The sequence below is a fragment of the Callospermophilus lateralis genome, chromosome 13, assembly GCF_048772815.1.
Source record: "Callospermophilus lateralis isolate mCalLat2 chromosome 13, mCalLat2.hap1, whole genome shotgun sequence".
Taxonomy (NCBI): Eukaryota; Metazoa; Chordata; class Mammalia; order Rodentia; family Sciuridae; genus Callospermophilus; species Callospermophilus lateralis.
In genome coordinates, this window is record NC_135317.1 from 72,613,641 (window position 1) to 72,639,609 (window position 25,969).

The 25,969-nt window shown below is 33.9% G+C and overlaps 1 protein-coding gene across 3 annotated transcripts in view; it reads right to left on the minus strand.

The window, feature by feature from the left end:
• Syt14 (synaptotagmin 14) overlaps positions 1-25,969 on the minus strand; it is a 148,301-nt gene that overhangs the window by 35,849 nt on the left and 86,483 nt on the right. The window lies entirely within an intron of this gene.

The window sequence follows — 25,969 nt, forward strand, 5'->3', positions numbered from 1 at the left end:
ATATCTTTTGGGCTGGGATCTTAGGTCAAAATTAGCACTCAGCTCTAGGATTCCTATACATTTTTATTTCTTCCACCAATTCACAAGTAGGCCAAAAAAAGTATTTCAGAAAATACAAAGGTTTTGATCATTCTGTTTGTCTACTGGGTATGCATATGTGACTATATTAACAGGATATGAAAGGCAAGCAAAACTGGAAACTCCTACTAGATTTGCTGTTATTGGTACCACTACTGGCGAACTTTCAAGCAGATTTAGACATTTACTGGTGCACTCGGTTATTAAACAAAATAAACCCATTTGCTATACAATTTCTGTTATTCATTTCTTATTATATTCTCATATATATGAAGAGCAAGACATGAATCTGAGGACATCTATAGAAAGCAACTTCTGATAAGTCTCAGGCTTACTATCACAGCAGCTATTCATGGAAAACAAGATCTAAAGAACATATATCCCAGCAGAATAGAAGAAAAGCAGCTCCCAAACTAGGTTTGATTTTCTAGAAAACCTGACCTAAGAAGCTTCACTAAAAACATACATGTACTTTTAGAATGTTCTCCCACTAACAGGTGTATAACTGCAACAACAGAACTTGTGCTAGTCAGTTTTATGTTATTATAACTAATAATAGAGATAAGTAATTTATAAAAAGCAAAGTTTTATTGTCACTCACAGTTTGAGATGTTTCAGTCCATAGTTGGTTAGCCCTGTTCCTTTAGGCCTGTGGTGAAACATCATGGTAGGTGTGCATGACAAAGCAAAACTGCTTACCTCATGACTTGGAAATGAAAGAGACTTGGAGGGACCAGGGTCTCATTATCCCTTCCAAGAACAGCCCTCAATGATCTAAAATTTCTCACTAGGCCCCCTCTCCCAATAACGCCATGCTGGGGGATCAAGCCTTTACCACAAGGACCTTTGGGGGATAGGTAAGATTCAAACTACAGCAGGGCTGTCAGTCTAGAATTGTGTGTCAATTAGTTAAAAGAAGATGTTACTCTTTAAAACCATTTATCCTCTACCTGGCTTAGAGGAAGGTATTCCTCTGACCATTGTGGAAAAAAAAAGATCAGAACAAGATATAATAAATTCAGAGAATGTGTGTGTGTGTGTGTGTGTGTGTGTGTGTGTGTGTGTGTGTAGAGAGAGAGAGAGAGAGAGAGAGAGAGAGATTGATTTATGAAAGTGCCTCATCAATGTATGAGAACGAAGTTAGATTTAACTGGGCTTAGGAAAAAAACTTGGAAAAAGATAAAGAGATATTAGATGTGTAATAGTGGGAAAGATTCAAGACAGGAGAGCTCATGATTATTACACTAGATTCCAGAAGAGAAGCCAGGGTGTATGATCAGCACCATGGATAGTTCCACCACTCAACCAGTGAGTCTTTAATCCTGGAGGGCCTAAAATAATTCCTAGTTATATACAATACTCTGAAGTTCATACTTGGTATGCTATAAACACTTCGAAAGAAGAAATATAACAATCATTTGTTACACAGAGTATGACCATATCTTTATCAGTATTAGTCAATATCAGTTAGTGGCTATCGTTACTACCAGTGTACACATGATCATTATGACCATCATTGTCATCTTAAACCTTATGGAGAGATCATCAAGGAGTTATTAAGTTACAAAAATCTATTAAATACAAGCAGGGTTAGGAGGGCATCTTTATAAAGGAGTGGCACCCAAGACTAAGCAGGATGAAGAGGGAGTCTAAACTGCAGTGAGAAGGAAGACACAGCAGGAGAAAGTCCAGACAGGTAGCCATAAAGGGAGCCTGAGCAGGATGAGAAAGAAAGTTCCATAGGGGGGTGGCCTAGTTTGGGGTATAAAAGCCTGTGTTAGTAAATTGTTACTACAAAAAATACTTGAGATACTTGACTGATAAAGAGATAAAGTTATTTGGGCTCACACTTTCACAGGTTTCAGTCCTTTATCAGTCAGCCCTGTTGCTTTGGGCCTGTTGGCACATCATGGGCGAAGAATGCGGTGGACCAAAACCACTCATCTCATGATCAGGAAGTGAAAAAGAGGAAAAGAAAGGGGCTAGAGTCTCCTGCAAGGGCATACTCACAACAACTGGTGCCACTTCTTATAGGTTCCCCACTCCTTCTCCCAGTAGTGCCAAGCAGGGGACCAAGTATTCAACACTTGGACTTTTGTGGGGATAAGGAAGCCATATTGTTGGAGAACAATGAGAAGTGAAAGTGGGCCATCAGAGACTAGCAGAGTGAGAAGGACTTCCATTCACAGATTCATAGGTGGGCCAGCAGAAGGTGTCAGATTCCAACTAGGGTAAGGAGAGTGAATAGTGATGTAGTGGGTGGTGTCAGAGCCCAAGCAGGGTACAGGAGCTGTCCCTGTATCAGAAGCAGACTGTCATGGGGATTCTGAGTCAGTGTGTGCAGGGTAAGGAATGCCTTTACCCAATGGCAGGGTTGGGGTGCAGACTGGTGTGTGTGGCAGAGGCCAAGCACAATGAAGATTTCATATAGGAGGAGAAAGATGACAAAGGAGAAAGATGACAAAGTTATATTAATTTGGGGCAGGGGAGAGCTACAACAGAACACTGGTTATATATGAAGAAAATGATCAAATAAATCAATACATTAGAGGTAACAGGAGCCATACTTCTATCAAAAAAGGTAGTTATTATAATCAAAAGGAAGAAAATTAGTATCAATTCCATGGTGCTGGACTGGAGTTGATAGTCTCAATGTGAATGCACAGCTTTCAATTCACAGATAAAGAAAGAAATATAAATGTCAATATGTATGTAAATATATACATGCCAAAGAATAAAAAATAGGATATTTAATAATATTCTATGAAAAAGGAGTATAAGCTATGAAAGCCACTTTGCACGGTATACACTCTGTAAGTGTAAAAGAAAGATTTCAAAAACTTACATATTCTTTTCATATTTTATAATAAGTTTTATATTAATAAGACTATCAATATAAAAGGGAAATATTCTAAAAATTATTCACATAGAATGTTAATAGTGATAACTGGATTATGAAGAAAATGAACTATGAAGTTTCTCTAAAAGGAAACCAAATTAAACTATCCTTATAAAAATTGGGTAAGATAGATTCTATAGAACAAAATCATCTAGGCGTTCAAGTCTCTTACAGAACTTTAAAACCATACAAACACTCAGGTACCCTGATTTAACACATCCAAGTGGTGGCCTGAGCATTTTTACTTTAAAAACTCCTCAAGTCATCCTAACATAGAAAAGATTGAGAATCACACCTTTCAGGACATAACTCATAGCCAATTAAGTGGGTCAGAAAGACAATTATGGTGTGAAGCAGAACTCCAGATTCCTAAAGGGATATACAAAAAGTCAGCCTAATTCCAATGTAGATTAGACTGGGAAAAGAGGATTTCATCTATAGTGAACTTTGGTGAACTTTATTTTCAAGAAGTTTAAATAAGTTGGATGTGGTGGTGAACTCCTGTAATCCTAGCAATTCAGGAGGCTGAGGCAGGAAAACTGCAAGTTAGAGGCCAGTCTTGACAACTAAATGAGATTCTGCCTCAAAATAAAATATGAAAAGGACTGAGGATATCATTCAATGGTAGAGCACCCCTGGGTTCCATTCCCAGTACTGAAAATAAAAAATAAATAAAAATAAATAAATAGTTGGGAATGTTGTTCAGTGGCAGCGTTCAATCTCTAGTCACAACTAAATAATAATAACAAGTATAAATAAACATTATATTATACATTAATTGGTGATCTCCCTAGCATCATTTACCTCCAATCCCATGAATTTACTCATTTCCAACTTCCGTCTAATGTGACTTGAGAGGCAACCCATAGCCCAACTCCTGGGCCTAAGCTAATCAGTGCAGCCTGTCCTCATAGTCAAGTGACTGGTTCTGCAATGGATGTGTAACCCAGTAAGATATGAGTTTCAACAGGGCCACTATGTAAAACTTGGTCATGAAGCTGATGAAAAGAAGGCAGGGTGGGACAGAAAGCAGAAAGAGAAACACATCTTGTGGTGGTATTATTAAGTCCTGACTAAAGAAAAGCCGACCCTCTGGGTCTTCCCTTATTGTTTAAACTACTTTGAGTTGGGGTGGAGTCACTTGAACTGACAGACTCAACCGATGAAAGTATTTACTCAATGTGATCTATGTTTCTTCATAAGTAACATCTATTAATTAAACGATGGTAAGAGAATTTAAAAAATGCAAATTTCTCTTCATTCTTACTATAATTTTATTTATACCTTGTTATAATCTCTGTTATAATTCTATTCCCTTTAATAATTTTTGGATGTCTAGTGAATATTCACAGCTAAATATTTGAAAGAAAAATAAAAGATGAAAAGATCTGATGGAACACACAGACAAATATATATTTCCTAACTCACTCCCATAATATTCTTTGGGAAAACACTTTTATCAGTGGCTCTGAAATTTTAGTGTATGCGATTACCACTAAGGCAATTTGTTTAAAATAAAGATTTTTCAGTTGTTTCCCTACTGAAAAAGGAAAAATTACTTTCTGATTCAGCAGATCCAGTGCTAAAAAATATTCCAAGAGATTATGATACAAAATACTTTCTGATTCAGCAGATCCAGTGCTAAAAAATATTCCAAGAGATTATGATACAAATGGCTGGTAGGGCTTACTTTGAGAAATTCTGCTCCAAGCTAGGAAAAATGGTAGTAGAATGCACTTCAGAAAAAAAAGTTTCAGCTTTTAATTCTGCATTTTAAGTATTGATTCCTTTAAGAGTGGTATTTATAATGTAATGTAAAAATTTAAAAAACAAAGATTTTTTCCAAAGGCAAAAAAGCCCAAGTTCCCATTAAAAGAAGATGAAAGTAGACTGGCAAACAGAAGGAAAAAAAGAAAAAAAATACTGTAAGAATTGTGAATTTTGTTTGTTTTTACAATATAAGACAGTGGTTCTCCAATGAAAAAAATATAAATATGTAGGTATTTATACTCATCTTGAATATGATTAATGGTCACATAATGGATCAAATCACCTGATTTAAAAATTTTTTAAAATTTGTTCTTTTTAGATATACATGACAGTAGAGTGTATTTTGACATATTACACATACATGGAGTATAGTTAACTTCCCAATCATCTGATTTTACATATGAACTACTAGAAGACAGGAAATACTGGAAAGACAGGAGAAATTTAAAGATGAAATCATTCATTTTATGTACTTCTTCCAAAAAGATATTTTAACATAAAAGCTAAATTTGAACTTATGAACTTCAAGTTTATATAAACTCAAAACCTGGTGCCTAAATTTCTGGTTATAAACCTCAGTGAACACACTTATTTGCCTGTTATGTAGCCACTGCCAACAAATTCTAGCCAAAGAAATCTCAGATGATATCAGCTTAGGGAACCTAATGTGGCCATCACCAATGCAGTCATACTTTGATTGCCACCTGCTCTATCAAAATCCTTAATGGAGAGTCTTCTTATTAACTCCCCAAGGATCCGCATTTCTAGGCTGGTAAAGCCACTGCCACTACAATAAAGGTGAGAATGGGAAACATTATCTTTTATCTTATTCAATGGAAATAAAGTCTAAGTTGTACTTAAGTTCCCCTAGAATCTTTAATGCTTTTTTTTTTTAAATAGTTAGACTCAGTTCAAGTTTAGAGACACTGTCCAAACACTGATTAACAAATGAACTTTTTTGAAATTATATTTTTAATTGTAAATGGACACAATGCCTTTATTTTTATGTGGTGCTGAGGATTGAACCCAGTGCCTCACGTGTGCTTGGCAAGCATCCTACCAATGAGCTACAACCTCAGTCCCAACAAATGAACTTTTGACTTAGAAATGAACATCAGACCACAAAATATTCATTAGGTGGGGACTATATGTAAAATATATGTGATACTACTGTATCACACTTCCTAGGACAGTAAAAAGGTATTTTCAGGAACACATAAGTATTGATGATAAAAAAAGCACTTTTAGTTTTCATTTTAAAATATATTTAATATAGTATTTTTGTCCTAAAAATAACTATCTTGTCATTTTAGGGATTCTAGAGATTTTTACATCTACCAAAAACAAAGTACACAGGAATAAAGACATGTTCATACATCAAGTTTGATTCTATCGCCATTCCAAGACAAATTCAACTTTTTTAGGTCAAATTATAAGGCATAATGATAAAGTATAGAATAACAAAAGCACAGACTGTGGAGATAGCTGAATCTAAATTTTTCTCTGCCACTTATTACATGTGTGACTCTGGGTAATTCAGTTTAACCCTCCTATGCCTGTTTTTCTCAGTTATAAACTGAGAAAACTTCTAGTACCTTTCTAAGAGAGTACATGAACTAATATACACCAAGTGCTTAAAACTGTACCCAGCATATGGAAACACTATTCAAACTAAATAAATAAACGAAGGTTGCTTTTCTTTACCTCTTTCTATCAATGTAAATATTCTCAGTCAGCATGTTAAAAAAAACATTTTAACTAGAATCAAATCCTAGTTATATCTTCAGCGTCTTAGTATATAGTATATAGATAGCATTGACAGTCTAGAAGAAATGCAAAAAATCTAAAAAAATCTCATGCCTCATATTCTAATGCTAATGATATGCTTTTACAATGAATTGCATCAGAAAGCATTCAGTGAAGGTACTAAATCACTGTGAATATTTTCAGATTTACTTCAGGAAATCAGGTACTTACAAAATTGTCAGAAGCGCTGCATGAGCAGAGGCTAGGCTGGTCTGACAGGAATGACTTCTAGAACACTGAAAGACTAACCCACCATAGGAGATACTATGCTAACCAACAAGGTGGGAAGAACGAGTTAAAAAACATGCTAGCTTAGCTTGATCAAGGTATCCGAAGTTGTCACTGCCACTGCCTCTGCAATTACCTGTTAGCATTCATGAGGCCGAAAACTAGCTATTAGAATGTTGGTAGGGAGTGCGAAACATCTTTCCTTGAACTTGCCTGCCTGAAGCAGTAAGAAGATGGCCTCCGCCTCACTTTCATCTTGTAAACTATGCACAAATGCATTTATTTAATTGACAGAACCTGATCAGCATTGACAACTCTAGGCAATCTCCAAAATGTACACCTCTTAAATATAGCAAAGAAACTAGAAAACAGGGGAGAGGGGAAATATTTGCTGAATGCTAAAGCAATCAATGTAGAAGTGACTTTTGGAAAGTCAAAGTTACTAAAGTATTCTCAACACTTGTCATCTGCAAAATAGTGTTGTGCTGAGGATTTAAGGAAATTATACATATAAAACAATATAGTGAAAATAACTTTCTCCTGCAATTTGAAGCCTTGGTTTAACAGTGGTCTAGTAACTAGCTATATAATTAAGAAGTCTGATGCCCTTCTGATCTGCATTTATTTTTGTTAGTTGGGATCTTTTAATATCTTATCTTTCACTCTTGGTGTTCTGAAATTTTACAATTTTGGGTCTGGGTCTAGACTTTTTCATTTGTTGTTCAGGTCTTTTATTTGAAGATGTAAGCCCTTTAGCTCTGGCAAATTATCTTATATTTTTAGTATGATGACTTCTCCTTCCGCTTTTTTTCTTGTTGGTCCTGTGTATTTCTACGTATTTCTATTCTATACTTATTTTTATTTCTGGAGGTTGTTTTTTTTTTTTTTTCATCTTTATCTTCTAATCAAACAGGTTATCAAACCCTTTCTGTAATGATCCTGATAGTAAGTTTTTGTGATTTCATGAGCCGTATTAACTCTATCAAAACTAATTACTGGGCTGGGATGTGGCTCAAGCAGTAGCGTGCTCGCCTGGCATGCGTGCGGCCTGGGTTCGATCCTCAGCACCACATACAAACAAAGACGTTGTGTCTGCCGAAAACTAAAAAATAAATAATATTAAAATTCTTTTAAAAAAAACTAATTACTTTTTTTGTATTGCCAAAGCAGCCAAAGACAATATGTAAATGAATGACATGGCTATGTTCCAATAAAACTTTCTCTACAAAAATAGGCAAAGGTCCAATAGTTTATAAATCCCTATACTAATTCTTCTAGTATATATTTTATTTTGGCAATTATATTTATAATTTACAAAAGATCCCTTTTTCTGAGTATTTTCTCTCTTATTAAAAATGTATATAATGCAAATCTTCCTGAAAATACTGTTTAGAATTAGTTTTAAATTTTCTTTGCATCTTTGCATTATGTAGTTTTCATTATGTATGAGTAATTTTCCCCCCTATTTTATCCTGAGTTTTCTCTTTCCTATTAGAGACTTTCCCTTTTTGTCTTCTGAGGCACAATTGCCTATTGATATTTAAGAATACATCACTAAAAGCTTATCAAAAACCCTATACTTCAAAGCAGTTTGTTCACAGATGGTCATAAAAGTGAATAGATGGGGACCAGGCTATTTCGCCAGTAGGCCCCTAAGTGGCCATATAGGGTGGTCTTTGTTTAGAATCTTATGTTTTTCTAGAGAAGACTGCTCAAGATCTACCTACAAGTCTGCCACAATTCATGCTGGATGGAGACACAATGTCCTTTTAGTAAGATTCCTGCTCATGCTGTCCTATACTGTGCCTAGATGATTCTGTGGATCAGATTAGTGGTCTTCTATTATGTTAGGTTTCTGCCATTCTACTGAATCAGTTCCCAAATTCCATCTACAACTCTTCCAGAGGCTGGTATCTCTTCTCCTGTTGCCCTCTTTGCAACTAACTTTGACCTTGTGTATGAACTTGAATGAGAATATGTCTGTGTATTTATTTTGTAAATTATGTTACTATTATTTTAGTGGTGATTACAGAAATAAGAGGAAACAATTAAATGTGCTTAATCCACTATCTTTAACTACAAGAATAAACAAACCATTACTTTAAGTGCCAGTTTAGGCCAACTTGCTTAAATATATTAAGACGTCACATATTCAAGTTTCTCAAGTTCAAAAAAATTTTATAAATTAATAACTTCAATTCTGAAATTATGATACTTGGACAGAGCTAAGCATTTAGGGAAGACTTTTGTTATATAGATCTATTATTTAAATAAGATTTAAAAGAGGGGGCTGGGGATGTGGCTCAAGCGGTAGCGTGCTCGCCTGGCGTCCGTGCATCCCGGGTTCGATCCTCAGCACCACATGCAGGCAAGGATGTTGTGTCCGCCGATAACTAAAAAATAAATATTAAAATTCTTTCTCTTTCTCTCCCTCTCTCACTCTCTCTTTAAAAAAAAAAAGATTTAAAAGAGAATGTCCTAACAGATTTTTATACTATAAAAATAATTTATTTATAAAGTCTTGATATGAAAATTATATTTTAATCTACAGATAATTTTAGTCCCTTAAAAGAGAGCCAAATTAAAGTCTAATCAGTTTACTGATTATTTTTAGTGTAAAATACAAAAGAACCATGATACAAATTTTACTATACAAGTTACACACTTGATTATACATCAGGTAATTCCAAAATAGACCAGAACTATGTTCCCCAAACTTAAGTTTTCCATTTGTACTATTCCTACTATCTTTTTCCACTAGAAAAAAAAAATGTATTTTAGTTGTATTCTAATCACTGGCTGCCCCAAAGTGCCTGACGAGTAAATAGCTAAGATATAGGCTATATAAAAATTCTAGATCTGAGAAATAGAGGAAAGAAAATTATCATTTTTCATAATACCAGAAAGTATTTTTAAAATACACGTATATGTATGTATAAAAATGTTAGAATTATTCAAATTAACTTTAGCACACCCATTTAATCTCAGGATAACAAATAATATTTAGTTATTACAAAGATTTTTACATACATTATTTCGTTTAATTATCATAACCTTGTGAAGTACTCAAGATAGTTGCTATTCCATTCCAGTTGCTAAATGCATGTGGACAGGGAATTAACCTTTCTACCAGAATTCTGTTGCATACTTAATGCCTAAAAATGGGGATTTAGACTAACAGGAGACCTCATTATTCACTGTATACATGGTCCTTGAAGGAGCATGGACATTTTCAACAACAGAAATTTAAAATCTAGCTGCTTAAAAATAAACAACAGGAACTTATATACTGGTTTATCATATATAATAATTTTATGAACAAAATTGTTCTTTTCTCATAAAATTAACTTTCAAATTGATATTTTGCCAGCTCATTACAAGACCTTATAGTATAAATGTGATTTTTGAGACTAAAAATCTAAGAAAAACTTCCTTCTACTTTAACTTTGAAAATTGTTTCTTTAGTCCTACCTATTTCTTAAGCTCATATTTCATTATATATCAAATGTAAAGCTACTTCTTTCTAAATTAAATTTCAAGTTATTGAGAGAAAAACATATATATGAGTTAGTATTTTTCAGTTCTCTTTAAATTCTTACTACCTAAATATGTACTACTCTGCCCAAGTAGTATTAAACCCTGTCCAACTCAAAATAAATGCTTCAGCAGATCTAATCATAACCTTTTGGGAAGAAATATCCTTAATACAGAGATACGACTATGAGCAATATAGTTACTACTAGTTGTTTTATAACACATATTCTGATGAAATACATGTTCATCTGTACCATTTAAAAATGAGTACCACCTTAAACATTTTAAATGAAACAATTACTATTTTAGATTATCTGCCAAGATTTAAAATGTGAAAATATAAGGATTAACAATTTTGATTTGGAAACATATTTGCTCATTGGCTAGTTTTCTACAATTATTATCAAGATGAGGAAGGTGACTAAGGAAAAAATAAAATATTGCTCTGTTTGCTTTTTCTTTCATTTTTATAGGTAGGTCTCAAGAACAACCTCATGGAATGTTATTATTCATTAATTTTCATCTATCCAATGAATGATATGATAAGTAGTACAGTGGATACAACCATTCTGTTACTGTAAAACAACCAAGAGGGAAACAAAAGTGATTCTATTGAGAAAAATCTAGATAATTTCACAGGTTTTGATAATAACAAACAAAGCATATGTTCAGGATGTCAATAATCTAGACTTCCCAAAAGGAACATTTTTAAATTAATGATTAATATTTGGAATTTGAATGGTGTATATATCTTCATGTTTCCATAAAGAACAATATTTTGTTCCTTCTTGTTCTATTTTACACACTTTAGAGTATGGTTAGTTATAGAACATGCTGCTCACTTGGACATGTTTACCTGTTATGTTTACTACACCATAAAATGATCAAATAGTATTCTTTTTCATAAAGTCCTTGCTAATACTAAAGAGTATTACAAACAAATGAAACTGCTATCTTGGGGAAATAAACTTCAAAATATAGAGCAGTACAGGAAAATAAATGTACTTTAAACTTATTCTTTAATTTTCTGACTTCTATGTTTTTATTACTGTACTATAGCTACACATAATATTGGGGTTCATTTTGACATAATCATACTAACATGGAATATAATTTGCTCCACTTCAGTTCCCAATACTGCCTCTTTCCCTTCCCTCTACACTAATAATCTTACTTCTATTTATTTATAGTTTTAAATTAGTGCTTTATAGATATACTTCATGGTGAAATTCACTGTGGTATATTCATACATGTTCATAGCATAATTTCATACCACTGTTTTGCTTCTTTCCCACCCCTTCTCCATCAATCACCTTCCTTTACTCCACTGATCTCCCTTTTTATTTGCATGGGAATCCCACTACCCTTTATTCCCTTATTTTGCTCTAGCTTCTATATATGAAAGAAAACACTCAACCCTTGACTTTATGAGTCTGGCTATTTCACTTAAGATATTCTCCAGTTCCATCCATCTACCAGTAATTGCTACAATTTCATTGTTTTTTTTATGGCTGGTAAAACTCCATTTTGTGTGTGTGAGTGTTGTATACCACATTTTCTTAATCCATTCATCTGCTGATTGTCACCTAGGCTGGATAATTTGGTCATTATGAATTGTACTTCTATAAACACTGATGTGCCTGTATCACTTTCATGATTTTAGTTCTTTTGGATAAATAGGAGTGAAACAGCTGAATAATATGGTGGTTCTATTCCTAGTCTTCTGAGAAATCTCTATTCTGCTTTCCAGAGTGGTTGTACTCATTTGGAGTCTCACCAAAAACATAAAAGTGTACCTTTTCCCCAATTATCATTATTTGTATTTCTTACTGATTGCAATTCTAACTGGAGTGAGATGAAATCTCAGTGTAATTTTGATCTGTCTTTCCCTACTTGTTAAGGATGTTGAACATTTTTTCATATTTTTTTGCTATCTTAATTCTGTTTATTCAAGAACATGGGAGGTCTTTCCATCTTCAAAGATCTTCTTCAATTCTGGCTTATTTTTGAAATAAGTACTAATAAATACCAAATAAATACTAAACAAGAATGAAGTATACGTTGGCTCTTGACAGTGAACTTGGATGGTTCAGTAAAATAAGTCTGGGTTAAATTGTTGGATGTCTTTTATTGTTAAATGAATAGCAGCAATGATAACAAAACCAGTTTTATTCACTAAAATTAGTTTTTCTCATGCAACTTCTCCTGCATGTTCAAAATTTTAGACCTGACATTTAAACTTCACTTCTTTTTTACCTAAAAAAATACGATTTAAACAAAAGGCTCCCATTTGTGTCCAATTTTAGCTTCTCCCTTTCTCTGAAATATTTGATAAAAATTCTTCATGTGAGACTTACTGCTACTGTTTTCTATCAATAATATATGCTCATTTACTTTCTCTTTGAATAACTGTCTCTATTTAATTTTATTAAAGCAAGCCATGTTCCATCTTACTGTGTTTTTATGAAACTGAATTAAACAGATGCAGCTTTGTCCTTCAAGCAGTATTTTTTAACTGTGATCATTAGTTTATCAAGAGGTGTTTTCAATTATTTTATAATAAATAATAATAATCCACATTTGGAAAATGTAGACTTTTTACAGACAATGTTAGCTGTGAATATATGAAAATGGGTGAAACTAAGTTCTGAAAGGTATTTGCTAACAATGTAAAGTATGATTCTTATAAATATACACATTTCAATTATAGAATGTAAGAAATAATTATCTCTATTAAAAATAAAACTAACAAGAGACTGTGAATATAGCTTAGTGGTAGAGTGCTTTCTTGCATGCATGAAGTCCTGTATTTAATCCCTAGCAATACACACACAGAAACACACACACACATTAATAGCAATACAAATATCAAATTGAATTGATTAAGTCCATTAACATAAAAGGTAGACTATTTTTGAGATCTAGGTATTTCAGAAGTTAAAGGCTGAAATGGTAAGTATCCAAATGAGAATATTATCATAGTAAATCATAAGGAAGGTTGATCACTCATAGGAGACTATGGTATTATATGTTGAATAAGAAACAGGATAACCATTTATTTTTCTAATTAATCAATTATTGTTTAAAAACTGTTTAATTACCTCAAGATACATGCTTATTGTATTTTAGGTTTTAAAAGATTCTTATAAGGAGCTAGGCGTGGTGGTGTATGCCCTTAACCCTAGCAGCTTGGGAGGCTGAGGCAGGAGGATTGAGTTCAAAGCCAGACTCAGCAACTCAGTGAGGCTCTCAGCAACTCAGTGGGACTCTGTCTCTAAATAAAATTAAAAAAAAAAGGCTGGGGATGTGACTCAGTGGTTGAGTGCCCCTGAGTTCAATCTATGGTAGCCCCTGCCCCCGGCCAAAAGATTTTTATTAGGGCTCTTTTAAGGATACTGACACTTATCAAGGAATACTGCTATATGGAAATGGGTAAGAATTTAAGAATAATCCAAGCTTCCTTGAGTCAACATGGCGAATCAATTTAATAAGTGGCCACTAACATCTATGTACCAGGTTCTATGAAAAATACCATATAAGTAAATAGTCCAGTCTTCAAGTGTTTAAAATCTGGAATAAACTCATAAAAAAAGTTTAGTAAGAAAGAAAACATACATCATATCAATGATAATATACCAAATGATAATATACCAAATATATACCTATTCATCCATCCGTCCATCTGTACATTCAACATTTCTATAGCAATAACCATATCTATCATGGGTACACAAAAACAGGTAGGTTAAGTAGCTTAAACTAAATTAGAAAAGACCTGATACATGTCTACAAACAATGGAATTCAAATTAGACTTTAAATGAAAATTGAGATTTAAAATAGGGAGTAAAATTATAATTAGGATTGACACTTTGGCATAATACAAATGAAGGTAGATGCTGATGATACTGTTCATCTATTTTACTTTAACATTAATCCTTTTATTCTTTGAACTTCTTCCTATTATGTTTCTCCTTTCCAGAGTCTTTCCCAGAGACTTCTTGATACTCTGATCTATTATAAATTCCTGAACTTTAGTTTCTGCTCAGACGCCCCAGCATGTTGCTTTAATCAAAATCCATTTCTTTCCTGAAGGCACATTATTCCCCATGGACTTTTCATCCCAAATATTCCCTCATATTCCAAGTACCCCAAAGTCAGGAAACAAAGTTATCCTCTGTTTTCACAAACATTATTCCTAAAAATCATGGAAAAGAACTACTATTTTCCTCTTGTCATTTTGTCCTTCTAGATATTTCTTCTTCATTCCCTGAACAGGTTCTCTTCACTCATTGAGGAAAATGATCCCTGATTCTATCTTTTGTTATACTTCAACTTCTTGCATTATCTTTTTGTGAATTCTATATCCATACGATAGTCTATCCAAGAACCTGGACTCTCTTGACCAACTTATCTATCTCCAGCGATTTTACCTTTGACTCCATTGCAGATGCCCACTCCCACCCTCACACTCTGAACCCCTGTCATTTCACATCGTATTACTGAAAACATTTCTCTCTTCAACTCCAGTTCCTTAACTTTCCATGCTTTTTGCTTACTTACTCCTCTCACATCTCTTCCTTGAAATCCTTGAAGACTTTTAGCCCAGTTATCTTTCCTCCATTCATCAGCCCCTTTCTCAATTCTGTCTTTATCCTGTTCAATTTCATGGTCCACCCTTTAAATAAATCTCTTGAAAATACTCAACACATCTGCCCCTTTTTCATCTCATCTCTTTAGTCATCTTGATTAATATTTTCAATCACCTCTCCTATATCTCATACTCCATCTTTTTATCAGATCATTTGCATTAGTATTTAATCACGCCCAAGTTTTTCCTAGCCTCAAAAACATCCTCTTTAAACATCAACTTTCCAAATACTATCCTCTTTCTTCCTGTTTTTTTATAAACTTGGTGGAAAAGTTACCTACATGATTGCTATTCCAGTTTGGATTCTAGTCCCTTCACCACCCTAAATGTCCCTTTAAGGCTACCTATCACCTCACAGCTCAAATCTAGTAGATTGTACAATACTCAGATTATTGTATTTATAAGTAGCATCTAACAAAATTGATTATTTCTTCCTTCATGAACTTCATTCTTGTCTTTTGTGATATTTTAATTGTTTTTTTTCTTCCTATCTTACCTCTCCTATCTCCAATCTTTTTCTAGGAGTTCCTGAGGCTCTTCTCACTCCTGAGAAAAATTCATCCACTCTCATGTCTACTTCCAGAACTGCTGTGTTGGCACAAAAGTACAATAGAGAAGCATATTTAACAACATATGCACTTAGGCATATATTCTCTAACATTAAAATCTAAGAAAACTTAAGGTTTTCCACCATATCCTTATCCTTTGTCTTATTCCTCTGCTGTCCTAAAGAATCTAGCTAACAACTTACCTTTTGTTCACCCTAACCAAAGTGACAAGGGTTCAAATTCCCTGGACCTTTCTGGCTCCATTTTTTTTTAAAAAAAACTGAAAACTGAGGGCTAAGGTTGTGGCTAAGTGGTGGAGTGCTTGCCTAGCACACATGAGGGAGGCACTGGGTTTTATCTTCGGCACCACATAAAAATTAAAAAAAAAAGATATTGTGTTCTACAACTAAAAAAAAAAACCCTAAACAAACAAACAAACAAACAAACAAAAATCCTGAAAACTGATTATCATAAATAATGCAAAAATAAAGATAAAAGTTAAAAAAAAATTCACCCTGAACTTTACCATCCACAAATTGCTTTCTGGTAAATATTTTGCAGACATTATTCTATGAAACAAAAAAAGGAATAAAATTACTTTTATAAAATGAGATCAAATTATAGATATTTTATTTTAGAAATCCATTTTTTACATAAACAAAAGAAAATAAAATACAATTAAACTTTAAAACCGCTTAATAGAAAGATTATCTTCTATATGATCTATTTCTTAGTTACATAAGGAGAAGGTCGTCATTTTTCTTAACTATATTCACTTTTAGCATTCTTAGTGTTCTTCCCAACTTCCCTATGCCCACCCTTCTGATTTCTAAATCAAATAGAGTACTGGTTTTATACTGTACTGGTTTATAGCCATGGTGGACACTGTCATACACCGTCAAGATTCCTTATTAATGGAGAGACTATCATCTTAGCCATCAGGAGTGCTGTTGGAACACAGCCTTCAATTGTAGTCTTCAGGAAGTGCCTCACCTTTACATCCTCCAGCGCAGTCCATATCCAATGAGACTGAGAGGCATTGCCATCTCTATCTTGGCCCAACTGGGGACAACTCTGAAGAACTATTTTAGTTCCAGAGTCCCATGGTGTTGCTGAAGCTGTTGTTAGGCATGCCCTTCAGCTTCAATTTTCCTTCTTTCCAGTCTTGTTTCCTTTTCCTTTCTTTCACAAGTACTGATTCCAAGAACATGCCTTAAGAAGCATGTAGTAGGGCTGGGGTTGTGGCTCAAGCGGTTGCGTGCTCGCCTGGCATGAGTGCGGCCCGGGTTCGATCCTCAGCACCACATACAAACAAAGATGTTGTGTCCGCCAAAAAACTAAAACTTAATATTAAAAAAAAAAAAAAAAGAACCATGTAGTACCCTAAGCTCCCTTTCAGGGTCTATTTCCGGGAAGTCCAATTTCTAGCAAATATGTAGACTTAGATTTTTTTCAAAAAGAAGGCAATTCTACCAGTCAGTTCCCCTGCTTCATCCACTTATCTGTTATAGAAGCTCACACATTCCTTAAAAAGAGCCAATCAGTCAGGCTCATTACACTGTGGTAATAAATAATTACACATTAATACAATAGTGAATTACTTCGATCTTACACAACTTATCAATTTTGGATTAGCAAGACAGGCTCTCCTCAAAGCTGAGAGAGTCTCCATTTCCATAAGTTTCTATAATAGCAGAAACATTATTCTGGCTCTTAAAAGTTATAAAAAGAAGATCAAAGCAAATTACACAGCCACATCTGAGTTCAACAGGGTAATAATGCATGCTGCTTCTGCAGGGAGAAGCAAGCGGATAGATGCGCATGATATCCAAGACCATAATGCCTGTTCCTCTGGATATCGAGCATTCAGTTCCTTCATTCTCCCATATGCAAAACACTCCCATGCTGCCCTAAGGAAAATAAGCCCAAAATGCTAACAGTCATGGGTCTTGTTTTTTAGTTGTTTTGTTGTTGTTTGGTTTTAGTTTGTTTTCAGTGCTGCAGATCAAATCCATGCCTTGGGCACGCTAGGCAAGTACTCTACCACTATATCCCAACTCCTTAATCACCTTTTTAAGGTGAAAAGTGAAGATAGGTATAAAATACTCTGAGTACAGATGTGGCTTTTCCTCATTTGGAGACAGAACTAAAGAGGTGAGTTGTCCCCTATACAAACATCCGGCATGCAATTGTGAACCAGGGACCCCAAAAAAACTGCTAAAACCATTTCCATTTAAGGACCACAAGATAGTAACTGCTCTGCTATAATTCTCAAATCAGACAAGGCAGACGTTGTCTTGCTCATTCTCCTTCTTTATGCATTTCCCACTCTTTGAAGGAGCACCACACCTTTAGTCCCTTTTGCTAGAACCATTTTGTCCAAAAGAAATGACTTTCTGGGTACCACAATAATCAACTTAGACTTTTGTTCCCCTCCCTACCCCAGTACTGGAGATTGAAGCCAAAGGTGTTCTACCATTGAGCTACATCCCCAGTCTTTTGCTTTTTATTTTGAGACAGTGTCTCTAAGTTGCTCAGACTGGTCTCAATCTTGCTATTCTCCTGCCGCAGCCTCGCAAGTAGTTGAGATTATAGGCATGCACCACCACACCCAACACAAATATTTTAAACATTGGATGCTTTGGCAATGCTCTCAATTTGGTCCTTGATTTTTCTGAAGCCTTTGGTAGCTCAGTGTTGTCAGCTCTATCATATATGGGTTGGAAACCACTCATTTGTACCTTTCAATCCCACAGATCCTTGAATGTTTATATTTGCTCTATTTCCTTTTACTCTTGCTTACAATCCTGTCTGTTCCTCTAAGAATTCCTTTTCTTATAATACTTTTGCAGTCAAATGCAAATAGTAAATAAGTTGATGTTATTAGTTTGTTTTCCCTACCCTTTTTGCCTAGAGCTGTAAGTTCATTTTTTATGTTAACTACCATCTACATTAGTTTAGGAGTCAATTTACGAAATACTTTATCACTACATAAACAGGTCACCATACTAGCAACCATCAATTCAAGTTTCATCTTTTTCTACTGCCTAGCTTCAAATCAATGTCATAAATATTTTGAGCTTTTGATGTAGCAACATCAATCTTTGCATCAACTTCTGTATCAGAGTAAGTTGATACTGAGATAAACAGCACAATTTCAACAGACAGAAATTCAAAACTCTTCTACAAGAAGGGTCACTAAATATTTGTATGTAGTAACACACTCTACTATACTAAAACATTCTACTCAATAATTTGTTTTTCTATGAACTGTAATTAAAATTTCTAAGATTTTTATTGCATGTCTTTTGATGGATAGTGCGTGGAATTAGGTTTTAAGTATTATTTTGCTATATGTTTCTTCATGCCACTCTGAATTATAGATATTTCTTCCATTGAGTGGTTGCTCTTGTAAACTTTATGGTAGTTTTGATACTTTTTTACTCATTTCATTGGGTATGTGTGCAGAAAAATTTTGTGGAGAAATTCCACTCAACACCTTTTTAAAGGTAGTTTATGTATCAGAAATCGTGCATAATAATGGTCTCAGAATCCTTTTAAATTAAATTGAAGTTTCCAAATAGGCCCTTCCAAAATCTCTGGAAAATTACTGGCTGTAGAAGGACCACTGCATTCCAGCCCAAGCTTTTGAACCAAGAGGCCAGGAGAAACTAGCCAAATGATTTGATCTAAGTTAAGTATTTTCTTACTGGACAAGATAGCTGGATTCTGTGATCACTAAACTCTAAGTGGTAGTATTTTATGATTCAATTAAAAAAAAAATCACTGTCTTCTTCTTTCCTAAACCTTTAAGGCAAAACCTGAACATAAACATTTAAAATCTAATTATGTAGTAACTTTCTCACAGCTATTATAGTTTCCCTTATGTTCATATTGTAACATATTAAAATGAATGAACACTTTATTTTTTGTTTTTAAAAAATATTTACTTTTTTAGTTTTAGGTGGACACAACACCTTTATTTTACATTTACGTGATGCTGAGGATCAAACTCAGTGCCTCAAGCATGCTAGGCGAGCACTCTGTCATTGAACCACAACCCCAGCCCCATGAATAAACACTTTAATGTCTATTTACTAAAAAAATATTTACTGTGGAGTGTCTATAGGTCAGTAATTGAGCTAAAGGCTAGGGGTACAACAATTAAGACAGTAAGCAATTATGAAGAATTGTAAGTACTATAAAGAATTATAAAAGTAAAGGTGTTATAAGACTTATAGAAACAGAATTTGAATAAACTAGAGTTAGTGAAAGCCTCCTGGTGGAAAGGGTTTAGAATAACAGTGACTCTGGAACAGAGTATGAGAAGCACTATGGATCAAAACATGAAATAATAATGTTAATTATAGAGAGCTAGTTATATTTAGAAAGTTGTAAAACAAGCCTAATAAGTACCAGAGCAACGTACCTATACTGATAGTGCAGTCATAAAGCATAATAAAAGGGGAATAAATAGTCATAAACAAAGAGTCCCTGCAAATTTGATTTATATATGTTTACAATTGTATAATGGTATTTGTTAAAGATTCCATGGATTGGTAAAGAATATCCCAACATAAAAGTAGATGTTCAGTATGTAATCTGATTGTATAAGCAGTGATTTGCATATTTGATATTCAATCTCATTTCCCAGCTATTTTAAGGAGTGGTCAGCAAACTTTTGTGAAGAGCCAGAGAATACATATTTTAGGCCCTATGGACCATATTAATTTTCTATTTCTGTGTAACAAGTTATCACAAACTTACACCTACTTATCATTACTGACTCTATAGTTCAGAAGTCTGGGAGAACTTAGCTGGGTTCTCTGCTGAAGATCTCAGAAAACAAAATAAACATATAGACTCAGTTGGACTCTTATCTGGAAGCTCTGGGGAAGAATCTCTCCCAACCTCATTTAGGTGTTGGCTAAATTCAGTTCTTGTAGAGTAGGACTGAGGTTCCCATATTCTTGGTGGCAGTTGACCAGAGCTGCTAGAAGCCTCCTCTCAGCAATGAAAAGTTGCTTTTGGGTCCTCCCAGAAGGCTCCCTCTATCTGCCTCAAGCTTTGAATATATTTTTATGCATTTTAATTTGCACTTAGAAGCAAAGAGAAAATTCTCATGTGAACAGTCTAGATCTCCTCTGACTGACTTCCCTCCTTTTTTGTTAGGAGATTGAAACTGGGGTGCTTTACCACTGAGCTACATGCCTATCCTTTTTTTTTTTTTTTTAATTTTTGAGAGGAGGGTCTTGCTAAGCTGCTGAGGCTGGCTTTGAACTTGTGATCCTCCTGCCCCAGGCTCTAGAGTTGTTGGGATTACAGGTGTGCATACCATGTCCAGCAATACATTCTTTTAATGTCAACTTATAAGTAACCTTAATCATATCTTCAAAATCCATTTGCCATGTAACATAAGTATAGCAACAACACCAGAGGTATAAAGGCCATGAGACCAGCTTAGAATTCTGCCTACTCCAGTCTGCCCATCTGGCCCCCATGCTACCACACACTTCTTATGAGCAAACTGCACTGACCCCAGCCCAAGGACCCCCAAATTTCATATCATTAAAAAAACTCAATATCTAAATTTAAATCTTATAATCTCAAATGACAAAATTTTATCTAAACATAAGGTGAACAATTTTAGCTCCTGGGAAAAATTCTTCTCCCTTATGAATCTGTATAACTAAAGAAACACTAACACTGCCACTAACACTTCCAATATACAATGGGAAGACAGACATAATTACAGACAAAGGGCAAAATGAATGACAAAGGGAAAAATGAATGACAGTCACTTGTTCAAGGCAGTTATGGATGGGCAAACTATAGCCACAGTTCCCTGAATAGATATTAAAGTTCGGGAACAAGCCTCCCTGAGTCTTCAGTTCCATCTCTGTGCTCTCAGTTCTGTCCTCTGTCATTTTTCATCCTTCTTGAAAAGTAGCAAGCAGGTATCTGTTGCTAGGAAGTTTCACCAGCATGCTTCCTACCAATAGAATTTTGGAAGTCCAAACCCTTCCTTTCATTTCATATTCCTGATTCTTCTCAGTTCAAGGTGATAATGTATATGCTGACATGATTTTTTCAAGAATTTTGTAGGTCTTATATAAATTTTACAGAAACCACCATTTGACCCAGCTATCCCATTCCTTGGTATATACCTAAAGGACTTAAAAATCAGCATACTATAGTGACATAGCCACAACAATGTTTACAGTATCGGAATTCACAATAGCTAATATGTGGAACCAACCTAGATGTCCATCTAAAGAAACTGTGGTATATATACAGAATGGACTATTACTCAGCATTAAAAGAGAATAAAATTATGGCATTTGCAGGTAAAGGATGAAGTTGGAGAATATTATGCTAAGCAAAAATATTGTGATGCCTCCTGCTTCAATTTTCTTGCTAAGGATTACTTTGGCTAGTCCAGATCTCTTGTTTTTCCAAATGAATTTTATGATTGCTTTTTCAATCCCCCCAAAATAAAGGCTGAATGTTTTCTTTGATTAGTGGATGCGAATCTATAATGGAGGTGGGCATGGGAAGAATGGAGGAACTTTGGATTGGGCAAAGGAGAAGGTAGGGAGGGGTTATGAGAATAGGAAAGATGGTGGAATGAGATGGACAACATTACCCTAGGTACATATATGGCATGAATGGTGCATCTCTACACCGTGTACAACCAGGGAATTGTAATGTTGCACTCTATTTGTGTACGATGAATTGAAATGCATTCTGCTGTCATGTACAACTAACTAGAACAAATATAAAATAAAAAAAAAAAAGATTTAGGTGGGCTGTGCTCTTACTAGGAGGATCTGGGAAAGAATACAGTTTTTTTTTCTTTTTTCTTTAGTAAGTATGAGATAGGGACTAAGAATCTGCACTTTTAACAAGCTCTTAGGCAACATTGATGTTGCTGGCCCAGGATCCACTTTGAGAATCATTTCTCTATAGGAAACTTTAACAGGTGAACTGCAGTTCATATATCAATTTAAAACATCTGATCCCAAGATGAAACATACCACATTTATTTGCTAAACATCAATTTTGCTGTATAGCAATTCACCAAGACTACACAAATTACTTGAAGTACATCAAGGATTTAATCAAAATTCTTATATTTTGTAACTAGAGCAATGTGCAGGAATCTTAACTATCATCCCAACTAGTCATTCTGTATAGATAATGCTATCCAGGCATTATTTGTATAGAAAGGTTTGTCTGTTACATCCATTAGAAAAATCATGGATTTTATTTTAATAAACCATAAAGTAAACCTAATAGTATTTAAAAAATCAAGTAAATTGAGTGAAAAAATAAAATTGGGAAGAAGAAAAGGAAAGGCTATTCCAGGCAACTACTACAGAGTGTGTAATACACTATTAAAAATTCAAGTGAAGAAATTGGTTTTATACACTAAGAAAGAGTGCCATGCTAACTAAGTTGAATATGTAAGAGAAATCAAATTATGAGAGAGTAGTAAGGGTAACTGCTAACACTCTAGTTATCAGCATGGAGTAAGAAATGACAGAAGCAAGTAAATATTAAACCATATGGTTATTTCAGAGTTCTTATTTGAAAACACTGGAAGTTAACTCTGACTCATAAAGTGGAATGGCAATTTATTAAAAGAATGGGGACACACAGGAAATCAGGTTAACAGCTAAGACTCTCAAGAATAAAGTCTAAACTCATATGGCAGGACCAGTGTCTTACAGGAACTTTGTTGCAGTTCCTATAGGACTCTCTGTGTCAAGGACTTTTCTTTACTACAGCTGTAACTGGCCCAGCACTAACATTGTTTCTGCACCAACAAAGCTATTTTAGAGTTACTATGGTCTTTCACCTCCAATGCCTCTGCCATCAGCTTCATGGAGACATAATATGAGCCTAGTATCTTCTCTGTTCAGTTATTTTGAAGTCTACCAGAAATGAACACAAGTAGTACAGTCTAGTCATAAAGCTCATGCTCTACCTATGAGCAAGATTAGGAAAGTGAATTTTCTAGCTGCTCTTAGGAAGATGGAAAGCTTTAGTTGGAACTTCCCTGATCATTAGAAAGTTGTTGAAAAGGCATGAAAGAGGGAGGAAATAAAACGTGCTCACCACAAAATGTGATGTATCAAGCATATAAAATAGACTTAAAATTCACTCAATTCTGTTCTTGCCTAAATCTTTTCACGATATATATTAGTAGAACCAGAGAACATCAGAGATGAATAGAACCTCAGATATCATTTGTTCTAATCCTCTCATTTTACTAATGAGAAGCCTGATACCCACAATGATTAGGTAATTTACCAAACTTACACAGCTATTTAGTAGTAAGAACACATGCTTTACAACTCTCACTCTGATGTATTTTTTATCATCAAAGAGGAATACCTTAAACTATATCTCAATGTTAAATTTTAATCTTACCCTGAAGGAAATTCATTGTTTAGTTCTCAGAAAGTCATTTTGGTGGCATTTGTCTATTTCTCTCAATGTGTTGATTCAATCAGTTCTTCAAAAACTAGCTGTGAAGCTAAACTACATGCAGGACTCTATTCTATCATTATCCATGAAAAAAACCAAGAAATTTAAAAAATATTTTAAGTGTGATTTGTGAATTCTTTGGCTGGGTTAAAACTTTCCCTTGCCAAAAGACAAATGCTCTTGTAACAAAAGCAATAATAAGTAATTATTCAAAAGCCACTAGAATAAATATTTAATTATGAATATAACCCTTATACACACATTTTTACATCTAACAAAATTAGAGCCAAACTCACCCAGGTAAAGTATGACAAGATTCCTCCATGTAATATTAAAATTTAAGCAAAGAGAACATTACATACAGAAAATACATATATTCTATCAATAGTTATGACAAGACAACTGACATTTATGAGTGTTAACCTCACAACCATGGTGTTTCAGTAGCTGTAAAACAAACAAGATTTTAAGAAAGTGAAGAAAGAAGAAAGCAAGAGAAAAGAAAAATTATAGGTATTAAATTTGAGAAGCATGTCAGTGCAGAAGAAACATTTTCTAAGAGCAGAAGATGGTTTTGTTTAGATTTGAACATTAAATCTTAGAAGCTACTTATCTAGAACTTTTTAAAAATTCTTCTTGTAAATATTCTAAAGAAATTTACAATATTAGTTGGCAAAAAAAAATTATAGAATCAATGACTATAACCTAACACAAACAACATAGGTATATACAGAAATTTGACCAGAGATAAAACCTTATGTTTAGAGCTTCATTTTCTTTGGACAATGAATATAATGAATATGGAATCAGAAGAGAGATAATTTAAAATAAATAAAGTGATATAAAATACATACCTCTTGATGATAGTCTTTCTCTTCTAATTTAAATCAGTGGCAGTTATTTGTACAAAATATTATGTTTTTCACAGAAAAAATAGTTATCACTCAGATCAAATAATAAAAATTTAAAAATCACATTAATAACTACAGAATATTCGATTTTATGAAAATTTATACTTTCCTCAAAAATATATTATCTGAATTTTCTTTTTATTTCTCTTTTTATAAACCGCTAGTGTCATTTAAAAAGACATTCTCCCAAAAAAAGTAATTCTTAAAATTTGATGTGATAGTAAGCTATTAATTCTATCAATAAAGCTTCTTACCTTGTAAACACACATGGGGATATATGTGTACACACACACACACACACACACACACACTCACACACACACGTTTACCACCATCTTTTTATTTTTACAAATGCTGAAATCATCTAGTTAAATTATATAGTCTGACTGTGAATGAAAGTCCCACAAAATCAAATACTACCTGATGTAAATGCAATGAAACCTTAACCTTGAACTTATGCTTACACATTTAAAAATCTTAAAACAATGCTAAAATATAATACCTTTATTTTTAAATTTAAATCCATCCTGAAATAGATACTGCAAAAATGCTTTTTGTTAAATATAACAGGTATAAATATAAATCACAATTTACACTTATAGCACATATAACAAATTTTCTCATAATCTAAATAACTGGCATATGTGGCATAATATGTCTCCTTGGTTTAAACAAATAGTGCAGACACTTCTCTCCTGTGACATGCAATGCTTTATGGGAATTTAGTTAAAAATATGGATAGAGATTTGAAAGTGAATAACCTGGAAAAAAAAGTGAAAACTGGTTGGAAGTCTTTAAGTTAAAAGTATTCACCCAGAAATGCTTCAAAATATTGAAAGTACAATGAGGTCATAGTTTTTGAACTTTTAAAATAATTTCATGGCAGTTCTGGAAAGATAATAACTCATGATCTAGGCAGTAGTATACAGTCTGTCAGAGCAGAAAATTTCTGCAATATAGCAAACAAGACAGAAGGATAAATAGATTTTAATTGATCACCTAGTTTTAACCTGGAAAAAAATTTAATTCTATAAATAGTTTAGATTACATTTA